General features: G+C 40.6%; 1 protein-coding gene across 16 annotated transcripts in view; it reads right to left on the bottom strand.

Annotated features, from left to right (window-relative positions):
- The window catches only part of PHF21A (PHD finger protein 21A), a 134365-nt gene extending 109531 nt beyond the window's left edge, over positions 1-24834 (bottom strand). For 2 of the 16 annotated variants that reach the window (XM_040066151.1, XM_040066142.1), the window contains exons 1-2: positions 24398-24806; positions 23675-23760 (exon numbers count right to left, since the gene is read on the bottom strand). The gene's annotated coding sequence lies outside the window, so the exon portion shown is untranslated. Of the gene's footprint in view, positions 1-2337; positions 2437-5790; positions 5849-22880; positions 22905-23674; positions 23761-24106; positions 24191-24397 lie in introns of those variants that run through there. The other 14 variants (XM_040066153.1, XM_040066147.1, XM_040066148.1 and 11 more) reach the window with 13 other exon arrangements.
- Positions 24835-25586: the final 752 nt, after the last annotated feature.

Below are 25586 nucleotides of genomic sequence, written 5' to 3' on the forward strand. Positions count from 1 at the left end.
TAACCTATATTGTTCTTCACCTGTGTTGCAAATTTCTCATTCCAGTTGCTGAGAAGTTCCTGCCTTCCTTTTGTACTTCAGAGACAGAGGACTATTTGGTGAAAAGGGGGGGAGAGGGAGTTGAGAGGAGGAGAGAAGACTTTTTCTAGAAAGAACACACATGATAAATCCTAATAATTGATTTAACAACCAAAGATGCAAGGAACAAGAAAATATTAAGAAAACTCTACCACAATACCTATTAAACTAATTCTCCCCCTGAAATTCCATTAAGAAGGGAGGGATGTCTGATTTTATCCTTTTAAACTTGAGGAGAAATTTCTTATTGAGTGCCAAACCCTTTTTCCCCTCCTAGCAACCCATTTTATCTTGGAAAGAACTAGCTTGTGGGAATGATACATTAGTGAGGCAAAAGTGCCTTAACAGTTTTGGGAAGAGGTCCAGAGTACAAAACACGATGATCTGGGTAGTGTCGCAAGACTGCAGGCAATGAAATGCAAAACTAGAGGTACCTCTGACTATCACTGAAAGTGCAATTGCACTTCTGAAGGGGAGAAACTCAGGTATGTGCACGTCCTGCTTGTATAGACTATTCTTTGGATTTTATCTATCTGCCAGAGGCGTTCAGAGGACACCAAAAAAATGTCAGAAGAGCAGCCAACGCCTCCACGACAGAGCCGTGATAGTCAAGGACAGCCTCGGCCTTCCATTTCCACGGGGAGAGAGGTGCCGTCACTGCAGTCGGCCAGCAGGGGGAAATGCCAAACAAGTGAAGGGAAAAAAATGTTAAAAGAGAAAACATTAAACATGAAGAATAAAATTCGACAAACCACACACAACTCCTCAGTGGAGATGGAAGGAAGAGATTCTGCTCTCGGAGAGGGAAAGCAGGATAAATGAAGTGTATATGAATCAACGTATTCTTCCAGAATTGAGAGAGGAAACAGTGGAAGTGCAAGTCCAAAACACAAGCAAGTAAAGGCAAGCTTTCAGTTTCATGTTAGCACAGAGTGACTGCAAATTAATTAGTCTTGTTAAATCGAGCGTTTTAATGAAGAGCAAAATATTGTGACTAAACAACTGAGAAAACTAAGCTGAAAGAGTATATATTTTTAAAAGGCCTATCCAACATGAATGTATGAACTAATTTATTTTAAATAAGCACACATATTCTACAAGATCATTCTGGATTACAGAAGACTTCATATTACATTTATACAGAATCCCAAGAGTCTAGACTTTTTTTTTTCCCCCCAAAGAGATTTCAGAACAGCACGGCTCCAATTAGAGACCTTGAATTTCCTTCTGCCTTATAAATATTACCTATACAGCATTTCCATGCTTATGAAGTACAGTGAAAACTACTTAAAGGGAGTGCTTTTTAAGTGAATAAATTGTGTTAAATGCATTTTGATGAAGGGCAACTTGCACGTAACAGACAGGAAACAGACACAATTCTATTATGTGTTTTAAAATTAAGAAATAAAAAAGAAAAATGTGATAATTTGTTGAACAAAGAAATTTAGTGGGCCTTTGCAATGAAGAAAATAAAGACAAGCCCTGCAATCACAAGGGCTTTCTGTTTAAAATACCACTGGCTGAGAATCACAAGGAGCAGCAGTGAGATTTTCAGTGACAGATTCAGGGAGATTAGCTGTCTGATGTTACTGTTCCACAAATATCAGGCACAAGCCAGGTACACATGTAATAACATGCAAACATTTAAAAATGCAGTGTATTGTGATTAGTGATTATATGGCAGGCTACCTTAAAATAACAGGTAATCTTTTATAGTTCTGTATTTATAAAGTTCTTTCAAAATCAGATGCTGTACTTTCAGTAAAACTCTTGTCTCAATGTGTCCATGAAACCTAAATGACAGCTTGCCAAGCATGTACAAGGAAAGTTTAGACTACCAGTATATCAAGAGATCTAAGTGAAGCCTAGTTCGGCTCAAAGTTTATAGTTCTACCTTCAGTTTCGTTCTTATTATTTAGCCTGAAGGCTAAATAACACTCCCACAGTCAGCTAATCTAGCTGACCAAGACACTCTCCTTCATGTCCTCTTCCAGCTGTGAGGTCCTACCTCCAGCAGTCCCCACTTTTTCTGGGGGGAATGGTGTGCGAGGGGGTGTCACACTCCACAAAAAGTTGAAGTGATTCACAGACTGGTTAAGGGAACATCATTCACAAGCTTAAGCAGTAGAAGCACTGTGCTGGCAGCAGAAGGGAGACCTTCCTTCCTTCAGCAGTTACCAAGTTCCAGTGTGCTATACTGGGTACAGGACTGAGCACTTTGCTGATTCTTTTTAATTAAAACAATCGTCTAGAAGTGACCTTTCACTTTCCCCCTGTGGTCAGAAATTGGGCTTGTGAGTTACGCTTTCAGTGACAGAGTCACATTTGAGCATCCTCTTCATTTTGAAGCTGGAAGACCTACAGAACAACAAGGGATAAAGATGCATCTGAGTTTGGCAGTCCTGAATTCTTTTTGTTCTGGTTTTTTTTTTACTCAGACAGTAACAATAAAAATCACTTATTTTCTGTACAACCTCATTGTGGCACAGGCATTCTTTAAATACTAAGATTAAACCAACCTGCGCTGGCTTTGCTATGGTCAACTCTCATGTCAGTATACTGCAACAGGTACTGGCCCACACTTCATCACATGCATTCAAAAGAAACCATTTATACATTTTATGTATATAAGGTACAGTAGCATAAACTGAAAATTAGCTGATCATATACATTCTTGTATTCTTTATGATACTGAGTAATATTTACAAGAATATTTATAAGAATATAGGAGTTTGTTTCATCTTATTTAGAGCTTCCATTTTAGCAGGAAGCAACATGGCTCAAAATGAGAAACTACACATAAATTCTTGCCTTTACAACACTACAGATCACCAGCTCTAATATGTTAGGGCTCTAAATTATTGCCAAAAGACAATACGAAAATGATTTGTTGGTGAACAGATGTTCACACAAAAAAAGTAACAGAAGAACAATAGTTTGTTTCTTAATCCGTCTTCAGATTTTACAAACAAGACAAAAAAGGTAATGCTGCTCACGTGCTAAAAGTGATTTTTTTTCTAGAACAAATACTGGCAATTTAATTTCACAAAGTTCTATGTAAAACAGTCTCAGACTGCTGTTGATTCTGTCGGGTGCTCTGAACTCTGTAAAGGTGGCTGGGACCCTCTGCTGCTACCAGACAGGTATCACATTTTCCTCTCCTTTTGACTACATCTGTTCAAAGGACAGCCTGCTTGCATTTAGTAAAAACCATTCTCATTCTATATTTGCACTTGATTCGCTTTTTAGCCAAACTTATTTTAATTTCACCAGCTATTATTTAATTTCATTAAACCACGTTGCCATTTTGGCATTCCTGATGGTCTCCTGAGCACAGAGACCAGCAAAGAAAGAAAGAAAGAAAGAAAGGGAAAAAAAAAAAAAAAACACAAAAAACCAAAAACAACAACAACAACAAAAGCTTATGACCCTCCAACAAGTACTGTATTCCCCATGTACAGATTAATTAGGTAAGGTTCAATAAGGTTTCCATGAGTTTCTAGTTTTGTGTACTGATAAATGATGACAGAGCACGTAAAGGTATCAATGTGTTTCACACAGCCTAAATAAAAGGGCAGTAAACAGAATCAGGCAAAACATGCTTGTTTCAAACTCTGAACATACCAGAATATCGAAAGCTCCTTTCTCTCCCCCTCCATCCCAAAATAAAAGCGTGAGTGAGAAGGGGTTTCATTACATTCTTAGAACTGTGAGAAGCGAAGTCAAAGGCAGGCACTGGCACTTAGCATGCAGGCTGTACACGCTCCCAAGTACGTCACACTGACAAAACATGCTGGCGGAGCTATCTGCCTTCCCAAGGCCTCCAACGCACTGTCGCTAGGCCTAAATCAGGTAGCTCTGTGTGCAGTGCTGCTGCAGATGAGCAGGAGTCCACCCCTTCTCCCCGTTTCCCTTAGATTTAACTACCGGATTGTTCCAGCATCAGCTTCTTCTCTCTGCTTCCTTCAGCTATAATGACTGTATTTAAAAAGACGACAGCATCACAATTTACTGTTCAAGATTCAGCCCTAATTTTTTCCCTTCTTTACTACAACCAGCTCCCCTGCAGCTTCTGAGCCATTTGTCAGTGTTGGTTTTGTTCCTTGAATGCAACAGGACTTGGCCTGCCAGGCTGCATCACTGTTTTCACAGCACACCTCTAAGAGGAAGAAAATCTCCTCTTCCCTACTTCCTGCTGAGCACTGTGAGTATTTGGATTTTTCCTTTCTCCCAACACCCAACACATGCACAAATCCAACACTGTTGAATATTTACACATTCCTCCCTTTCAACACCAAATCCTTCTTTCCCTGTTTATTTTCATACAAAACCATTAAATCAAGGTGTAACCAAACTGTGGCCCAAGCACCTCAGAAGTTCTTTTATAGAGAACTTGATTCTTCTGCCAGGGTATTCTATTCTGACAACTGTTTTGAACCATTTACTTCATCTAATGCAGCATTTTCCTGCTTTTAGGATTTCTAATCTACCTTAAGCTTTGCAACACTCATGTTCAGGACAAAGAATTTTGTCTCTATAAGTCATTAATTTACTCATTCAGGCAAGATGGAATAATGGTGAGATAAACCCACATTTTCCCATAGCTTTAGCCTGGATGACACTCAAGTGAACTACTTGATGAAACATAGCCTCATGGGACTGACACAAAACTACCAGGGAAACACAACAGCATCATCTAAGGTATAGATGAACTCCCAAAACTCATCCTCACCAAGCCAAACAAAACTGTGCAACCTTCTGGAGGTCAAGCATGTATCAGAATACTGCATTAAATAAATAAATAAACAAATACAGACACACACACAAAAAAAACCCCTTTAAAAATCACTAAAAATTAAAGGTAATTCTAGAGATGCAAACTTTACCTGAACACTGGAGGCAAAAATTGTTTTACTATTTTTTTCTTAAAGAAATGTAATTCCACACTCAAAAAAATATTGAGACAAAACCCAAAAAATCACCAGTTTGTTTCTTCCAGGAACAGTTCAACTGTTTAAAAAGAATTTTCAAATTTAATGCAATTTAAAAAGAAAATACTTTTCTAGGCAAAAGTAGAGTTTTCAGAGTTTTTCAGAGTATATACAACTTTTTAAAAATATATGTATAATTATTTAAACAGTGATTTAACTAGTTCACTGCAATGGAAACCCTGACAACACTTCATAAAACATCTATGACAGAGTCCTAATGAACCATTAGATAACAACCTACCAAAAAAGATGGACAAGTGAGAACAAGTTAATGTACACACCTTGGAAAGACCTGTTTTCTACTCTCCATTACAGATTTGTTTTCTGATCTTAGCAGCTGTTTCCTTCTCTCTATTCTGAACAATATACACCTCAACTAAATTGCAAGTTTTGTTTCAATCTCTTGTCTTTCAAAAAACACCTGCCCTAGAAGGAAGGAAAAGAAGGATGATACCACTCTCCACATGCTTTTCAGTTCCCTCTGCTGCAAAAAACCATGCTTGTTCCAGACAGAAGGTATTTAAGTTCCTCAAACCAAACATGAGCATTTTAAAGAATTCTAAAATCAGAGGTATTTAATGTGTCAGAAGTCACTCCTAGTGAGTAATAGTCCTTCTTTCATTTTAACCTGTGTTAATTGGCATGTTTTCAAATCATCTATTGGAGAAACAGTAAGAATTTCAATTATTTCACCCCTTTCTATTTTCTCAAGTTGCATTACCAAGCACATAACATCTGGCAGGAGTTCTGTGGAGGAAGAGGCTTGTACATCATCCTTTCATACACACTACAGGCTCCAATCCTGGAAGAGGGCAGAATGGTAAGAATTACTTTTTTTCTGAAGAGGACAGGAATGGTTGTTTACTGGTCAGACCAAAGGATCATGGGATCACCAGTAGCATGTGTTGCCAATTTCTGAACTGGTTCATTTGACTTGCCTCTGTCAAGTCACTTTAAGAGTTTCATCTTCCTAATACAAAATAATGATACCTGATTTATAACAATGCAAGTATTCATTTCTTGGTTTTGTATGTTTTTAGATGTGTGTGTTCACTAACATACAAAACAATGCTTTGTCCAATTAGAGGCCAACAACCAAAGCAAGCTTCAGCTGCTTAACTTTATGAGCTCCAAAACCAAAACACATTATTCAGTCTTCTCATTCATGAACATCAAAACTGTCAGTCTTATTTTTCAAAAATCTGCATTAAAGTTCTTACTCAAGCATTTAAGATAACAGCAATTTTTATGAATTAAACTTTTTGTGGACTCCTGCTGCAGTCACGCAATACACTGGAGACTGTTCAAATTCCACAACAGCTTAATACTAACTTACTAAAAAAAAATTTTTCCCCAACTTGCAAAGCATCACAGGCAAGCACCCACACAAGAGTACAAAGTGCTAAGAGCTTCTGAATACAATAATTTAAAATTGTAATTCAAATTACTAAAGTCAATTGCAAATAGCAAGAAGTTGAAGGAGGATTGCTTCCCCCAACAATAACCTAAACCACCTAGATATCTGAAAATTTGTATAATCCATGCACACTGAGCAAAGCTGAGGTAAAGGATGCAATTCCTACAGTGGGTAAATCAGCACTACAATGTGCTGGCAAGTTCTGAACTAGTTCATTTGAATATCCTCTGTCGGGTTGCAGTCTGGATGTCACATCTGCATGTTCCTACATGACACATCAGTCTTCTTGTCCTCCAGGCTAGGAGCCTTCTGGACGGAAGTGTCTGTTGTAGACCTCCTTCCTACCCCCCCAGATATAGGAATGAACACTCACACTATGTGAGTTTAATTATTTAACACCCAATCAACACTTAGAGCAGCAAAGGACAGGTAGATTCATATTCATACATATAGAAGCATAATATTCAAAAGAAACATTACTTTCAAGCAGTATTTATTCTCTGAGAAGTGTCTGTTCCCATTGTCCTAACAGTTCAACTAGTTAAAACAAACTTCCCCCATAATCAAATTTAGATATTCTAGTTAGACAATGAGTAAACTTATGAAAGTTAACAGCTACCATTTGCCTGACTGTCAAACTGCCTTAAAATTCATTGACATCAATGTTAGGTGAGTGAGAATTTTTGAGTTCCAAACTAAAATATCAAATAAAAAAATTAAAATTCTACCATGATTCCAAAATGAGATGAACAGTGGATCCTTAGTATCTATTAAAAAAACCCAAACTCACAGCTGGTCATAGTAAAAACATCACAGACTTGGTTAAAAAGGCAAGACACGGACTTCCATGAACTGGAAAAGAACTGAATTAAAGAGGCTGGGATGAGGGAGGATGTAGGAACAAATTATAGAGGCAGGAATGAATTCTATCACCCTTTGAAGGTGATATAATTCATGATACTAAGATTACAAAGCACTGGCCATTTAAACAAAAAAAAACCCCAAAACATAGAAAACAAAACCACACACACACAAAGAAAAAAAAAGCCCCAACAACAAAACCCCACATTTCTCAGGAATGCTCTCTGCCAAGTATTTATATAAAAGATTGCAATCTTAATGAAATTAATCTTTTGGACATCCAACTTCAAAGCAAATTAAAAGAGATGCTGGAAGACCTACATCTCAAATACCAAAAGGTTCATACACCATATTGTAAAAAGAAAAAGAAGAAAACCCTCACACCAGCTTATAGTAAAAGCCATGACAGGAACTACACATAAATAATAAAGAAAATAAAATAAAAAGAAAGAAAACATTGAACAGTCAAAGAGCAGGGAAGTTACCACAACAAGGATCGGGGTTAAGTCTGTGAACATACTTTTAACTTATCTGGCCAAAAGGAAGGTTGCACACATTGTGATGCTTTCCATCTTTTCAGATAGTTGTGATTAAAGTAAGCTTCAGAGAGTTACAGGGGATCTGATAATACCAAATGACTGGTTTCCATTTGTCATTTTGTTGTCCAGGTTGAGAAGTGCAAAATAATACAGTCAGAAGAAAAAATAATCTACCTATAAATACAAAACAATGAATTGAAACTAGGCATGACTACTTACAAAAAATATCTCAAGATTACTGCAAGCAAACAGTTCAACTCTCAGCAGCGAGAAGTGCAAGAAAAGTCTCAGAAGGCATTAGAAACAGAACAGAGAAAAAAACAGGGAACATTCTGCTGTGATGCACATAATTCTGGCTGCTCCACCTCAAAAAAGGGAGAAATAAAGATGGTGAAGAGAGGAATGACATCAAGAGAGTATGTTTAAAACAAATGAAACTATTTTTTTCTGGCACCAACCTATCACATACACAGAAAATGCAGGTAAACTGCATGGAACTTGCTGCTGTGAAACACTATGTAAGCCACAGATATTTATGAATTAGTTCAAAAAGGCAGCAAATTCACCTATAAATAGTTTGATGTTGCTACACACAGTGCAATAGCCCAAATGCAGCTTCCACCTCAGACAGCAACTAAACAACTGTTAGAAATCTACTGTTAATATTTCAGCAGCTGATATAATGCACCCATTTCCGACACTGTTCAGTCAGCTGCTGCTGCTGCACACTGATAAAGGCAAGATGCTGGATTAGATGGATATTTGGTCCAGCAGAATATGTTAGTTCCTAGGTTCAATCTCATTGAGTAGCCATGGTGGTAAATGTCTTGGTTTGTTTTGGAGACTGGTTTTCTGGTAAATAAACCAGGCTATAATACAAGCACATAATGTTAAAAGCAGAGATTGCAGCTTCTGAAGCAGAAATCAAACTGGTTTGTGTGATATAATGCAAGACTGAAAGAAAACTATGAGAAGCTATTGAAGGCTATAGAGTTTTTTTGTTTTTATATAACCCACCAGAGTGACAAAAAAGCCCCTCACCAATCAGGGTGCCAACATAAGGAGACTCAAGCAGTCTCTCCTAACTGAGAAAGACTCAGAAAGTTGGAAAGCAGCACTAAACATAAGCCATGGATATTTGCTGCAAAAACTGCCAGACCCATTTAAGACTGGCAACGATTTGGCATCCTCCCAGCTGACCAGAGGGAAGATCTCCTGAACCAATGGATTCCAAGGGAACATGTAGACAAATGTCCGACTACTCTCCAAGAAAACTGAACTTGTTTCAGGTCCTGTCTGACCCTGGAAGAGTGCAGGATGGTCTTCATTTTAATATGGAAGTCTAGGTGAAAAAGTACTACTATCACAGAAAATGCATAAGCTCAAGCTGGGGTGCAGGACAAACATCAAACAGAATTCTCCTAGAAGTATTGCTAATCCTGCTAGAAAGCATTGCCTAAAAAATTTGGTGAATGTCTGTCTTCTCATCACTGTCAACTTCCTTCTCTTCTGGCAGATGAGCTTTTGAAGATAGCCAAACTGAAAGTCATGTAGGATAAACAAGCAGGTCTCAATCTGTGGGAAACAGAGAAGTTTCATTTTCTAAAGCCCAGAATTACAACAGGTCTGGAAAACAAAGCAAGTGTCCAGTATATAAAACCTTCCAGTATTGCTGTAGGCAGTAAGATGAAGATGAACATACCCAATAAGCTTATCATCTTTACCAGGAACAAGCAAGTACCTAAGATAAAAACATGCAAAAAAACCCCCTAGAAGCAGCTTTATAAGCAGTTTCATGAACTCACAGACACTGCCTCAACGAGATTATTGCTCATCTACACTGTTGAGAAAGCTGACCACAATCCAGTTTATATGAGAAAGATCCAGTTTACATGAGAAATATCTTAAGTCACAAAAAAAAAATTAAAAAAAAAAAAAAAAGAAAATCAGGCTATGTTATTTTTTCCCCTTCAATTCACATAGGAGCTGTTATAATTTTGTTATTAAATAACCTTCTCCTTACAGATTCATATAGGTTGGTTTGAAGTTCTTTCATTTTGTTTTGCACAGGGAAGTATCATAGCATTGAAATTGGTCTTGCTAAACAGCAACACTATGCCCTTATCATCCTAGAGATCATTTGTGCAAACTACACCAGCAACAAATACCACCACTAACTAACAATTCAAAGAAATCGTTTGCAGTTGGGAACTTTTGATTTACCAGATGTTTTCCCACTCCATGCTGACACAGGCTCAGTGTTTCAGGTTGAATTTGTTGCTATCCCTGTGAGAAACACAAGAAGATATAATTGTGTGTGTAGTGAGTTTATACATGCTTCTGTACTTCTGTTGATCATCCATGAGGCAACATTTCTCTCTTCTCCATCCTATTTACATCCATCAGATATGCATAAGTTGTCTTCCTGATACATAACTTGGAAAGTTTTCTTCTCAAGTGCTCCATGTCTCATTGAGATTGCTTCTAGTGTAGATATAGAAGAGCTCCAAACAGTTCCTCTCAAATCCCATTCACAGTTTTTGCTTCCAATAAAAAACAAATGCTTATCCTCTTGCTCTCCTCTCACATTAAAGGTTTCTTCTCTTCCCTCATATCCACTGATACTTCTTCGACTACTACACAGGAAAATGCTGTTAATTCCCATGTATTCCAAAATACAGGCATTTTGACTACTCTTCCGCCCTTCTCACACATCAGGTTGCACAAAGATGGAAGAACAACTGGAAAACTGTACAGATATCTCCAGATTTATGCACATTTGCCTGCAATTCTAAGCCCTTGGTCCTAGTGATGATGAAGGCTGATCTTTTCCAGTGCAATGCAGTTCTCATGAAGTTGCATACACCCCATTTCCATGACACTTCCACACAAAGCAAAACTGCTTTCTTTTGCAATACAAGGAACATGAATTGAAAGTCTTCTCTCTGAAGAATGCGGTGCCAGCCAACAAAGATCTTTCTGGATCTCAAGCCTTTAATGCCAAGGCAATATACCCTGCCCTGAGATTTATTTTACAAACATTTCATTAAGCAGTGGTGATGTATGCTGGACTAATTGCACATGAACAGGAGAAGCATGCCAATCACTGAATTGTTAACACAAGAAGATACTCTCTGAAATTTCATTACACCCATCTATAAATTAAGACACGACCAAAACAAAAATTCTACTTCACAGGAGTCACACTGTGGAGTATGAGCCATAATGATTACTTAAGCTGCCTTGTGTTTGGCCTTGAAGCTGTCTCCACAGTTACAGAGTAGAGAATGTCACAACATACAAATAGTTCAGTAAAGACACTGCATTAACCCAGCTAACTGATGAAAGACAATTCCAGGCTTATGAAGAAGCAGTCTCAAAACATGAACAACTCTTAACGAAACATTAGAGGGGCATATGCCAAAGTTTCTGTGTTCCACGAATACTCTAAGACACCAGCAGAGACACTAAGGGCTGTAGCTGGAGATATGCGTTTAAAAGATCATGATTCAACACCGCACCAGAGCCCAAGAGCTTAACATGAGTAGTCACAGACATGGAGTTCTAAGCATGAGACTCACAGTTTTAAGTGAGCCATTTACAGTAAACAGTGAGGCATATAACAAAAAAGAAGACACACTTTTCATGTTTGCATTGGAATATAGTGCCCTTATTATTCAGCACTAAGAGTTAGTGGAAGCAACACTGGATCCAGCCAGCTGTGACAGATGCAGAAACTTGAGTATTACTAACTCTGATGATTTTTCACTTGGAAAAGGCATTTCTCCAACTTAACAGAACAAGATATCTGTCCCGGAACAGTACTCACTTGGGAGGATTGAAGAATTCTGCTCACAAAACAGTTTTAACAAGCAGTTAAGACTTCAGCACTGAGGACACTTGTTACTCAGTGTTACTTTTGCTGCACACTGAACCATTCCACCCAACTAGATCTGTAAAATCCTTTGTACCAGCCTCAAAGTGTGGCACAGAATTAGTGATGGCATGCAGTAAAGTTACTGGACTTCATTCACATGCAGGACATAGATAAGTACATTCAGGAGGTGTTTTAGAAACAATCATACACCTACATGATAATATGTAATTTCTAATATTAATTGTAGTATATTGCAACCAAGCTAGAAAGGTAGACCAAAAAAAAAAAAAAAAAAAAAAAAAAAATCAACAACCACCACCATCTTTCTTCTCTTTTTTTCATGTTCTGCAGAATTTAGGGCTATTTCTTTGCACCAATGCTTACCCACGCAACTCAGATTTTACTGGATTTCAAAGTCACATTTATCATTATGTTCCCACGTATCAGAAGGTCCCCCATCCCCATTCAAGCCTTTGTTTTACCTTCAACACAAGAAACCTAAAAAAATACATCCAACATTTAAAAAAGAAAATAATGCACCCTATTTATATTGTACAACCAGTTTTACAAGAATCTCTGTTCCATTGGGACAACACTACCTCTGTGTACACCACCCATACTAAATCAGTGTATCAGTTTTTGGCTCACTTTTGTTTACAATATAACAACATTAAGGATATGAATGAAGCAGACAGTTTTCTAGATTAAACACACAAGGGAAGGCCTCCATTCCTAGTTTAAGGTCTTCAATAAAATGACTGCATTGCAGAATAAATCAGTTTCTCTCCCTACCTCAGTTTCTAATCCAAACATGGGAATAATGCTGCTTACCAGACTGACCTGTTATCTTTTATGTAGAGCAGATTCTTGAATGATAACAAGCAAACCTATACTCCAGTGAATAAACTATGCTGATTCACAACAGCAAATTGCCTGGGCCAAATTCCACGTTGTATTAACAAGTGAACAGGAAGCACTCCAAAATTATTACACTGATGTGCTCTGATATTCCTTCCCCTACATACCAGTCAGCTGGCATTCTCACTGCTCCCAGTACACATGTATCAATCTCAAATACTGTCTTTCCTTCCCCTGTTATTCTATTCTCCCTCCTTACTCCCTAAAACACCTTTTTTTTTTTTTTTTTTTTTTTTTATTTCGTGGTGTTTTTTGTTGTGTTTTTGTTTTGTTTTTTTCCTTCTTTCTTCTCCTCAAAAGTACACAAATGGGAACTGTAGCATCTGGAGAATGGTATTTGTAGCTGGGGTAGTCACACTTAGTGTGGGAGTACTGATGGTAGTCACTAATCTGAAAGGAAGAATTCAAGTAACCATCCGCTTCATAGTTCCTTGCTTCACAAAACCATGATTATTCAATACAAGTAAAAAGATTTACACACTAGGTTACAAACATAACACTGAATCATTGGGCCAACCTAACATGGAATCACATAAGCATACAATTAGCATTTAATGGAAATAAAGTACAAGACTGCTGTACAATGGAAGTAGACTTCAGCTACAAGAAAGCTAAGTGTCCAAAACAGTTATACTCACACTGATTGCCACAGATTTTTAACTGATTGTTTACTAAAAGTTGGAAGAATAAATTGTAGCTTTATCTAATTTTAGTGGCTACTATAAACAATTGAAAGGCATATCATTTTCAACCTTCACAATACTTACAGAGAGGGAGAGTATCACAGAGCATGGCACTATTGCATTTCCTGAACAAAAAGATTGGCAGTTTTAAGAAGGCTCTGGTAGCAGCCAATTATTTTTATTCCCAAGGGGCCAGGGTGCTTCACCCAGAGGAAAAGGCTGTAACGCTGCTGAGGGACACTCCTTTACATCCCCTCACACCAACATCATCACAATCTTCTCCTGCTCTCCCAGGATCCACTGGAGCAAACCACCATGTGGCGGGAAGACTTACCACAACAGCAGAGACTAAGATGAGACAAAACAATGTGGAGCACTAAACTAGCACTGCATACATCTGTAGGTATTTGTATATGCTGATATGCAGTTGTATCAAGACCAACACTCACACTACTGTGATATCAGTGTACTGCCCATCATTATGGAGACTGCTTTGCAAATTTACTCTTTAAACAAAAAGAGTAGGGATGGGACTTGATGACCTTGGAGGTCTTTCCCAACCTAGTCACTCTGTGATTCTGTGAAATGGTGAGGAATCATGCAATTTTATCTTACTTCAGGAAGGAGCAAACCTAAGATCAGTATTTTTGCTCATGCAATTTTGTAGCAATTACAATGTCAGTGCAATACAATCTGAGGTAGGCATTGGCAGTGTCACTGACCTAGGCCCTGCTAATCAACTCTTCAGCTGAGAAGAGACTTACCACAGTAGGGCACTAACCTGGCACCTGCGTCTAACAGGCCAACACCACCAGGCTTTGACTGCAAAGACAGCAGCTCATCACCACAGGAAAAAACATTTAATTACACTAAACACTACACAAATTCCTCATCAACAGCGAGGCACCCAAAAATAACTCCTGCAAGAAGGTGGAAGAAGACATTGTAAGTCTCATGACAAGAAAAAACTGCCTCACATGGATGAGAATTATGGGAAGGGAGGCTATTTCCATGTTTATTTTAGAGGTTGACATTCAAAAGAAAGTAGAGCAGGTGAAATACACCAAATTGCAGGCAGAAAGTGGAAACTAAGTCTGATTCTGAAACAAGTTCCATAGTGACAAATCTCCTGACTTCAGCACGATTCTCTAAGACCGCAAAATAAGAGGAATGGTCTGGTAGGATTCCTCCTCCAGAAAAGAACTGCAGTAGATTCAAGGGCAGGTACCTGGCATTCAGAAACAACACAAACCTTGCTAGTGCCTCCCAATTTATTTCTGACCAGAATGTACTCTCTGAAAGTGTAAAAAGGGAAGTTCAGGTAGCCACATCCTTTCCATTTGGGGTCATTGACAAAAGCATCCTTAATACAGCAAAGTCATGCTACACACAATAGATTTACATGATGAAGATGCTTATCAGAGACAATTACTGCAAACTAAGCAGCAGTGAAATGCTATCTGGAGCTCCAGCTAGATGCAAATTACCAAAGAGCTTCATTATTAGCAATACAGGCCCTTGTAGTCCTTTTCTAGAGTTATGAAAAAAGTTTCTTAGTGAGGTGGGGGGGTTGGATTTTTATTGTGCTTTTAATTGCTTGGGGGATTTTTTTTTAAGTCCATCACAAGTCAGGTTATTCAAATTTCAGACCAAATATCTCAATGGCAACAGTTTTGTCATGCTGGCAAGAGGGACCGAGACAGAAAGTATTCCTTGGACACATGAAGGACTAATTTCTGGCTTTCGTGCAAAATTTTGTCGTGCTAACAAATTAAGTAAAAGCCCTGAATAAATAGATTCCAAGTTCTTACAAAGTATTACAAGAGCTCAATATTAGCCACTTTTTAAAGGCATGGCAAAGACACTAGGAGACAAAGTACCCAGTGTGAGATCCCCCAGGGATCACCAGCAGCATCTTAAACAGGTGCCAGATTCTTCAAATTTTGTCCAGCGGTTCAGGCCTGCAAAATCCACTATATTTTGGGGGAAAAGAAGAAAATCCTGGTACTCTCAATTCAATTGTGAAGTTTCCCATTGACTTGAGCAGGGCCACGATTTCTTCACAGATCAGGACAGAGTTGCTCTTACGAGATAAGAAGTAGTTACAGAAGTTTTTCTTTACAACTATGCATCAAACCCTTTCATACATCCCTACTTCTCACTTTCCTTATCTAGGATACCCTGATACAGCAGTGTTGCAAAGGGCACTGTTGCAGCCTCTTTTCAGAGGGTAAAACCTCCTTGAAAGACAAGATACATCATCTTTCCACTACATATAGCTCTTGGTTTCTTCTCTTGCCAGTTGCCTAGGCCCAATCAGCCAATGAAAGGGAATTTCATCCTTGCACAGCAACAATGTCAGCCTTTCTAATCATGTCAAGATACTAATAGTAACTATTTTAGCTAAGTGTGTGTCCTGTCAGCAATTTGCTCCACATGGGCTGTGAAGGGGCTGGGAACACTTAAAGGAAACTATATTACTGTTTAGCGAGTCCTTTACAATTACAGCATCTGCAAGGTTTTAGACTAAGCTCTTCATCTTTTTGTATCAGTTTTAAACGGTGCCAGCAACACAGTGTATACAATGTATCGGTGCTGACAAAATACAATCCTGCCGAAAGGAACCCATTACCACCTAAATATCTGTCGTATATATAATCTGCACAGGTGAAGGAATGAGAAACTTTTTTTAGGCTTGGGGTGGTTTTTGCACAATTATGAAGCACATGTAAATTCTGAATTTATAATGAGCAGAACTTCTGGACACTTACTAAAAGACGAAGAATTTTGTCACACAGACCTAGATATTAGCTAATTATGGTGATTACAAAGAAGCTACTTTCCAACATTGTAAGCCTGGAGGTCTTAATCCTGCTGCTACTTATACAGATTCTGATTTCAGGCATTCAGCTATTCTCTCTAACTTCTGCAGGACTTAGTGTTAAATAACATAACTTCTTGCAAGATTGGCACTCTAATTAATTTCTCCAAAAACAAAGTGAATTGCATATTGTCTGACACTTAAATACAAGCCTTTTTATATTAATATCTCATACAAAGTGAAGAACAAAGCAATTGACAGGGATCAGTTAAAGTTAAGTGTTTGCTCACTTGAAAATGAACCGCATTATCCAAATCATGGCACACGAGATTACAGCAAATACTAAACTTGTTGCTGGATGAACAACCAAAATCAAATCAATGTCCACGTTAACTTCGGCAAATCTGCCTGAGAGTGTTGTGTGAAAATACATTATTCCTGTGGATGTAAATACAGTATTCTGAAAAGTTACTATTCCTCTACACCTACTTCAGAAACATTTCACATTCTTTGATGCGAGTCTGACGTGAGCTCAAATGCAGCGGTCAGGAGTAAACATGCCTGACAAAAACTGCCAGATGTGTTCTGCTTCTGGTGGCACCTGCCAGTACCTGCGTTTGTGGCTCTGTGTCCCCTTGGGAAGCAGCAATGGAGTCACTCACCCCCACAGCAGGAACACAAATTGGGTCCTCTGCTCTGATGCATAAGGCAGCTACATCATCACTCACTCTCAAGAAACACAGCAGAGAAACGAGCTCTCATCAGTTAAAAATGCTGTTAATACTCCCTTTCGCTGTGTGAAAAGAAATCCACTGTGACCCACTGTCCTCTTAACAACTGGAAAGGACAACATGGCTGCCATACTGCCAGTAACAGAAATCCCCTTCTGCCAAATGTTTCCATCCATAACATTGCTTTGAAAGATTAAAAATCCTCAGAATACCAAATAAAATACCTGCAATCACAGATGGAGCAAGGTGTTAGTACAATTACTATATTCCTTGTACAAAAACATATAAGCATTTGGAAGACTTCCTTCATGGACTACTTTTCTCTAAACATATTTCTGAACTATAAATCATTTTTGAATTGTAAGCAAAAATACCTGACTACTGCATAAGCTTAAGCTGACCAACAAGAACTGGATAAGGTATTGAGGACCATGTTTCTAGAACATGATAGGATCGTTTACTCTTCACTCCAAATCCCCAGCTTCTGCTCAAGAAAACTACAGGTCCCAGGATGCCTTAGGATAGCACAAACCTGGCAGGCCATTGCAATAAAAACACAGCACTGCACACTGGGGCCTGCAGTTTCCACAAGCACATTCTTACTCAAGATGAGACCAGATGTAGGCCATATTGCACACTTCCACAGGCCTGCAAACAACACACACACCCCAAACAGGGAGACTGCTGCTGGTAACTATCAGGTAAGCGGGATTGATACTCAGTTCTCATGTGTTGAAGTTAAGAAGCCAAAGATTTATGCAGAAATAAACATCAGCTAACCAAGAGTCCTCATAGAACAGCAGTTTGGCTACTTTCAAACTTGCACAGTTTGCTGTAGCTTTTTAACATCTTTTACGGAAGTGCAACAAGAGTTCATGGGGTTTTTCTCCCAAGACTGCTACATTTAATAACATTAAAGAGTATTCTCTTGAATAGCAATAGGAAAAGTACGTTTGGTGAGGAGCATATTCTCCCTGTCCAGAATTCAGTTATGGGGAAACAAATTGCTCTCCTCCTCCATTTCTACAATGTGCTGAAGCAGAGGCTTGCCTCTCTTCTGAAAAGTGGCTCTGAGCTGAAAATTAAATAGCTCTGTCTCAGCATAGGCCTCAGAGAGGAATACGCTGTACTTCAGTAAAGGGAATGGCAGCTCCCCCTACCAGTCTGTTCTAAGAACGTTTTAATCGAGGAAGGAAACAACTGGGGAACAAAATTAATAACTCCTCCTTTTTCCCCCTCTCTCCTGCTTCCCTGAACTCTGGATTATTATTATTAAAACAATTAAAAAACAGTAATACGCATATAAAATTCCATCTAAGCACTTATATGCTTCCTAGTCCTTGTAGTACAAAACAGTCTTTGCAGCATTTCCAGACTAGCAGGCAGCACCTGCAGAAACATGCAAAAGAAAAAGGACCATGCAGAAGGAAAAGGCTGGGCCAAGAGAAAGACAGCATCCCATTGTAAGAGAAAGAAATGGTGATGCTTGAGTCACCTGAAAATCATCCTGATGCACTTCCCTTTAGAGGCAAGAGGCCTCAGGAGCATCTAAAGGTTTTGTCAATACAGCAGAGCTGTCCATAGGCCAGACAGCTGTTGCCATAGTGACTATCAGCCAGCTTATCAGAAAATAATTATTGCGATTACTCAGAAGTTTTGTTAAAACAATTTGAAGCTTCAATAGGATACCACTTGATCTCTTCAATTAACTGTTTGCAACTATGCTGCCTTTGGGATCCATACAGTTAACTTGGATCTGCAGGGTTGAAGTGGAAGAGGGGAAGGAATCAATGCTCCTTCTCCCTTTCGTACTGACAGCTTGTATTTCATACACAGAAACAAGGAAGCTGAACCACCCGTAAGCTTGGCTGCTCTGCTAGAATTGTCTCACAGGCCATCTTAGAGTCACAGGCTCAAATATGCCCTCATTTGTTTTAACTACTCACACATCCATACTGCAGTTCAAGAAATATACTGGCTACATTTGCAAAGCATACTTTTAATTACACATGCAAAGGTACAGTCCCTCACTTCAGAGGCAGGTGACACAACTTCTGTACCAAGTGAACTTTTCTTTTGTCCTATAAGCGCAGTACTGTCAGGTAGAAGGGAGGAATCAGAAAACACACACTTTAAGAAATTGGACATTAAAAATACATAGATGCTGTATGAACGTGGCCTAGAACAAAGCTCACATGAAGCAGAGCCTTGGTGCTCCTGTACCACTTATAGATGCATTCCCACCAGTAACAACAAATATTAGGCTTAGGCTGGGGTCTGGCGGGTGGAGGCAGCACGTTTGTTTTGTGGTGTGCCGTTTTTCAAAGCATGCTTTGAGCATACAGTATCTAATCAAAAGAGTGAGCATTTATAATGACAGTGAACAAGAAATCTCAGGCAAGAGGGAAGAAATAATAGGTCAAACCATCTAGGCAAAGAGCTTTTAAGGCATGGGGAACTTGATAATTCCATCAGAGACATTAAACTGGTGTAAACAGCATACCAGAAAATAAATATTGCAGATAAGCCTATATCAAGCAGCACATTTTTCCCTCAAAAACCTGAAATGATCGAAGTATTAAAACAAAAGATTCTGTGGCAAAGTTGAGGCTTTGTTCAGACAGTAGGCAGGGCAGTCCTCTCAGACCAAACAAAGAGACCTGTTAGAACTTTCCACAGCTATAAAAATCATTTTAGGGACAGGTGATTCTAACTGCAAAGTCTGATTACAATGCAAGTGCACCTTTCCTCAGCGCTAAGTACTTTTAAAAAACTCTTTCAATTTCTGTACATTTTACGGCCATTCTATGATCTATACTTCACTTTTGTGAAGTTTTGGCTTAACAAAAGCAGAATCAAAAGCTTTAAATCAAACTTTCAATCATAGGTTAACAATTTCAGTCTAGAGAGGAACTTTGTAAAGACCAGGAGCCATTTAAAACAAACAAACAAACAAACAAAAAAAAAACACCTCTGAAAGAAACAAAGTAGCTGCCTCTTTTTTTTTTTTTTTTTTTTTTTTTTTTTTTTTTTTTTTTTTTTTTTTTTTTTTTTTTAATGAGAGACTATGTGCCATAAGGGAAAAAAAAAAAAAAAAAAAAAAGAAAGGAAAATGAGAAAACACAAAGTTGCCCCCCCTCCGCCCCAAATGTAAATAAAATTCTTTCTTGCCTGCATAATGCAATCTCTACCACCAGCACAAGCCAGACACTGACTTTGTGCTATACTGAATATGAAATATTGCTGTAAGATACCTATAAAAACTATTCTTCTATACCCTCTAATTACAGGGTACAGAAAGAAGTACCAGCCCTTTGCATTCGGCAGACATCTCAAAACCCTTCTGCGCTCTGCCCCACCTTTCCAGTATATGGTTTGTTCCTAAATAACCTTTTTGCTGTTAAAATACATCAGAAACAGGATGTGAGCTGCTTTCTGGCACAGAGTAATTGAACAAGGGCAATTCACGAATGTACAGGAGCCAGGCCTTTTGTAGAGTCTTACACTTCTAGTATACAGCTACACATGTGACTGCACAGTTGTGAACAGAAAGGGTGAAGGGGACAGTGAAGAAATATTAATAATAGTTTTTTTTGCACTGCCCCTCTCTACACAATAAGCCTCTCCTGAAGCAGATGCTTTACAGCTCACATCCCCATGAGATGGCCCTCCAAAAAGCAAAGCTCTACAACCCTATGAAGTTCTTTCTTATATTTAATATTTTAAACAAGTAAAACCAACATCCCAAAACAACAGTAAGAAGGTTAGAGTCACCAACACATGTTTCTCACATGACATTCTTCTTGAGTTTCTGGTACCCGTGCAAAATGCCAACAACACATGAAATAAGATAGTTCATCAAGGTTCCTTCAAACTGGACTAAAATAAAAGAGAAATCTCCATTGTGTACAATTTCTGGTAGCATCAATTCATTTGACCAAAAAAAAATTCTTCATGGCTCTGAGAATAAGGATAAAGGAACTGAACAGCTACAATGTGTTCATTATAAACAAACTGCATGAACAAATCAAGTGATAGCCAGGTTTGCTATCAAAGCTTTGCAACTGCACAGGGAATTATACAACTTTTTAAGAAGTCAAGAAAACACATCTTATTAAAAAAAAAAAAAAAATCCACAAAAATCGTGTCCTTTGTAAGGATCCACACCAAGATATTTTTAATTTTTTTAATTCTACAGTGTAGAAATTTTTATAATTTCTACAGTGAAGTTTAATAGGCACACACAAAACCTCATCTCTCTGGGGGGGGAAAAAAAAAAAAAAAAAAAAAAAGTAAAGTTGGAATAAGAAATAGTTAGAACCAATATTTGATATACAGATGAAACTGAATAGCCTACAGTGAAAAGATATCTTTACAAAACCTAAACTTAAAGTAGAGTTCTCACTGTTGAAGCTGGAAAACACAATAGCACTTTTTTCTAAGCAGCTTAAGTTTTAATTTCCTACTTTTGCTTTTTTAAAGTTCTTTGAAGGATTTTTTTTTTTCCCCCAAAAGGAAGAAAACCACTTTCAAATGCCTGCTTCCATCAACAAAACTAGTTCAGGATGTACATAGAGGGGAGCAAAGATTAAAAACTTTCAGTAAAAATCTTAAAAACACTAATGGCAAAATAATTACTAACAACAAAAGACTCCTCCACATAACATTTTGAATTACACAATACAGCAGCTTCGCTAGTTAAATGAAAAATCACCAAAACCCATATTGGGATCCAAATTTCTTGTTGCTCAGGTCAGTAAGGCTAAAATCTTGGGATATGACCCAGCTGACATCCATCTGGTGGCAAGTACTCCCAGCAAGCAAGCACCTACCTTCTGCTGGACAACGGGTCTCTTAAGACCTTGAAGAGATACTCCATACACACTGCTATACAACATGAAATGAATGGATAGAGAGGCTGCTCCATAATCCCTCTGTATCAGCTCAAACCCCTAGCTGATATAACTATCATAAAATAATCTCTCTACCATAGTGAAGTTGAAAGATTTAAAAACATCTAAGAATCCCATCATCTATTTCTTTAAATACAGTTTTAAAGTTTCATTTACTGAGCTACAGAATTCCTTTCTAGAGAAGAATAAAAAATGCCCTCAAAGAAAGTTTAATTTAGCTATCGTGAAGCATGCACAGATATAAACAAAATTTCCAAAGACTGTGATCTTGCTCCTGAAGTATGATAATTAACTTCTTTAACTAATATGGGTAGTTACGCTATTTTTTATTTCTTTAAGATCCTGTTCTCAATAGTAATTAAGTGTCACCATTTAATAAAAACTATAAAGTTGTATTATACACAATCAATAACAAGTTTAATATTAAAGTTCTGTCTTTACATGTTAATCTGGTAGAAGTAATGAATTTTAGAATTTTGAAGGGTTTTTTTAAACAAGGCATTGAAATACATGGTTTTGTTTTGGTGTTTGTTTGTTTGGTTCTTTAAAATATATATATAATTTTTTTTCTCAACTGAAGCCTCAAAATAAGCCTCTCTTCATCAAAGTTAGAAATACCCCTGCTATGTAGCAGGTCTAGCCTCACCAGCTAACTCCAGGAAATCACAGGAAAGCCAGAGGAAGCCGACTTACAAAACTGAAACTAAGCAGGTGTCTTCATTGTTAGAAGTGAGCACAATGAGAAGGGCGGGGGGGGGGGGGGGGGGGGGGGGGGGGGGGGGGGGGGGGGCAGTGGAATGGGGGGAAAAAAAAAAAAAGTAAACAGACCGCCAAAATCCATTTTATTTTTGATAGCTGAAAACCTAAAGCTACTCAAAAAAAAAAGATGTGTCTATCTACACATATGGGAGCACAGGAGTATCTATCCTTTAACCTGATAACAAGCAGCAGCACAAGAAAATTTGCCTGGCCCAAAGAAGCCTACCCCCTCCTCAAGCCCTGCCATTACGGAGCACACATCCCCACCTGATTTCTCCATGCTCAGACCCACCGTGCATCTCAATACACAACTTTCTCGTGACACGCATGCTATTACCCCCAGTGGGACCTTTTTACATGCAGTCTCCACAGTGAACAAAAGTTCATTGTCAAGCTCCGTGCTTGGGCCCAAACAAATATCCAAGAGGATAGAAGGGGGAGAAAGTGCTCCTATCTGCAATTATAAGATTTGCAGGCAATCACCGTTACTTACAATTAAAAAGTGGGAACAGGTGTAGCAGATATCATACTTTGATAGCCGAACAAAGAATATTACAGCACGTGACTGAAATGTGATGACATTTGTTCACCAATCGAAAACAAAAGCCACTCTCCAATGGCACTCTTTCCTCCACCCCCAAGAATTAGGAACTTAGAAATTTCTCCATATTGAAACACATCTGTTCATAGCCTTATTTTTTGACACTTGAGAAGAAGTTGAACGAAGAGCTCCATGCATTAATAAAATACTAATTCATCCAAAAAACCTCGGCGTACTAACCCACCAGCACCCACCAAACTGCAGAGGTGGTTGAGAAGAAAGCGCTAAGTTAAGTACGGAATAATAAAGAACAGGAAAAAACAAAACACACACCACCAAAAAAAAAAAAAAAAAAAAAAAAAAAATCTGCAGGAAGGCAAGTGAAGAAAGGAAAGGAACAAGCGTAAGAGGACTACACCAAATGGCAGAGTCCCACATAGAGCCCCGCTCCACCTACACGGGCGCAGGAGGGAGGGAAACAAACCAAAATAAAGAAGTGTCCGTGCCCAGTGCTGGGGCAGGCGTGGGCACCCCCGGCCCCGTACCTGTGCGGGAAGGGCAGCCCCAGGGCGAGGGGGGCAGGCCCGGCTCCGGAATAACAAGTTGCTGAAGAAACGGAATTTTCCCGGCGCTGCTCGGGCCACAAAGACGAATGAAAGGAAGGGGAAAAAAAAAAAAAAAAAAAAAAAAAAAAAAAAAAAAAAAAAAAAAAAAAAAAAAAAAAAAGCCGCAGCAGCGGATTTACTACGAATTATCCATCACCGAGAGCGGCATCATTTCCCAGATAATAATAAAACTTCCCCGACAGCATCGCGGCGAAGGACCCGACCGAGAGAAAAGGGCCTGGAAATAATCATCCTGAAGGAAACCGGAGGGGAGGGGATAAGCCTCCCTCCCCCACCCCATCCCCAGTGCAATGTGTCATCTCCTTCCCCTGCTCCTCCCCCCAACCCCAATGTGTCACCTCCTCCTTTTACCCCAAGTGTCACCCTCCTCCACCTCTCCCGCTCCCGCTCACAAACTTCTGCCGGGGAGGCCGGGGGGCCGCCCCGGGACGCTCCGCTATTCCCCGCCACCCCCCCGAGGGAGGGGCCGGGGGCCGCGGCGAAGTTGCTGCTCCTCATCGCCAAGTTGGCCGGAGAGTGCGGGGCGCGCCGGCGCCATCCCGGGGGGCGCGGGGGGGGAGAGGGGGGGGACGGCGCCCGGGGGGCGGGGGGGGCAGGGAGGAAGAGGAGGAGGAGGCGAATCCGAAAGGTGGGATACTACACCCTGCTGGCGGCGGCGGTGCTGCTGCGGGCCGGCCGGGGTCCCCCTGGCAGGACCTCTCTGTGAGGGGGAGGACTCTTCTTCATAGGGGGAGGGTGCCGGCGCCGCCGCTCCTCTGGGCCTCCCTGTCCCCCTCTTCTGGGCGCCTCTCTCTCTCTCCTCCTCTCACTTTCTTTAAGCTAAGCGGGGAGTGGAAGATGGTAGGTTGCTCCCTTCTCCTCCTCTTCGCTCGCTCTCGCCTCTGTGGGGTCCTTTTCCTTCCCCCTCTCCGCGGGGGGCTCCTCCTGCGGCGGGGAGGAGGGAGCGGGCGGGGAGGGCGGCACGAAGCCGAAGAGGCGCAGGAGGAGAGAAACTGTAACACAAAAACAAGCCGAGAAGCTGAACTCTTCTTCAATCCCATTCACCCGGCCCGGCCGCAGCACACCGCTCGCCGGGATCCCTCCGCCGCCGGCCTCCCTGCCTGCCTGCCTGCGGCGCGCTCCCGACACGCCGCCGCGCGCGCCCCCGCCCGCCCCGGCCCGGCCCGGCCCGGCCGGCCGCTGGAGACCCGCTGGGGAAGCGGGGACCGGCGGGCCCACGCTCCCCCCTCCCCCTTGCGACGGCGGGACGCCCCCGGCCGGGCCCGGGCCGGGGTAGTGAGGGGAACCAGGAGGGCGGGCTCGGCGGCTTCTCCTAAGGGGGGACTACTTGACGTGTCGGTGCGGCGAATTTATTTCCCTTTGCCTAAGGAACGGGCTGTGCTGCGGCCCCCATTGCCTAGGGAAAAAGCCCGGATGTAAAGTGAGTGAAACTAAAGTAGAGTGAAGTAGGGCACCAAACTCTGCCGGAGCAGCGGCGCCGCCGGCCGCGGCCGCGGGGGGCACTGGGCAGCCGCACCGCCCCACACCGCCGGTACCGGGCGGGCGTGAGGGTGCGGGGGCCGGGGGGAGCAGTGCGGGGGCGGCCGCGCGCCAGCCGAGACCCCCCCCCGCGTCCACACACACACTCACACGCACTCACATACACACACACACACATACACACACTCTCTCTCTCTCTCCCCTCTCCTCCCTCCCTCCCTCCCGGCCCGGCGCGCGGGGGCGCGCGCGGGGCCGCGCGCAGGAAGCGGAGAACGGGGGGGGGGGGGGGGCGCGCGCGGGCGGGAGGAGCCGGCGCGCGGGGCCCTGCCGCGAGGGGCTCCGCACAGGAAGT

The sequence above is a fragment of the Hirundo rustica genome, chromosome 6 (assembly GCF_015227805.2).
Source record: "Hirundo rustica isolate bHirRus1 chromosome 6, bHirRus1.pri.v3, whole genome shotgun sequence".
Taxonomy (NCBI): Eukaryota; Metazoa; Chordata; class Aves; order Passeriformes; family Hirundinidae; genus Hirundo; species Hirundo rustica.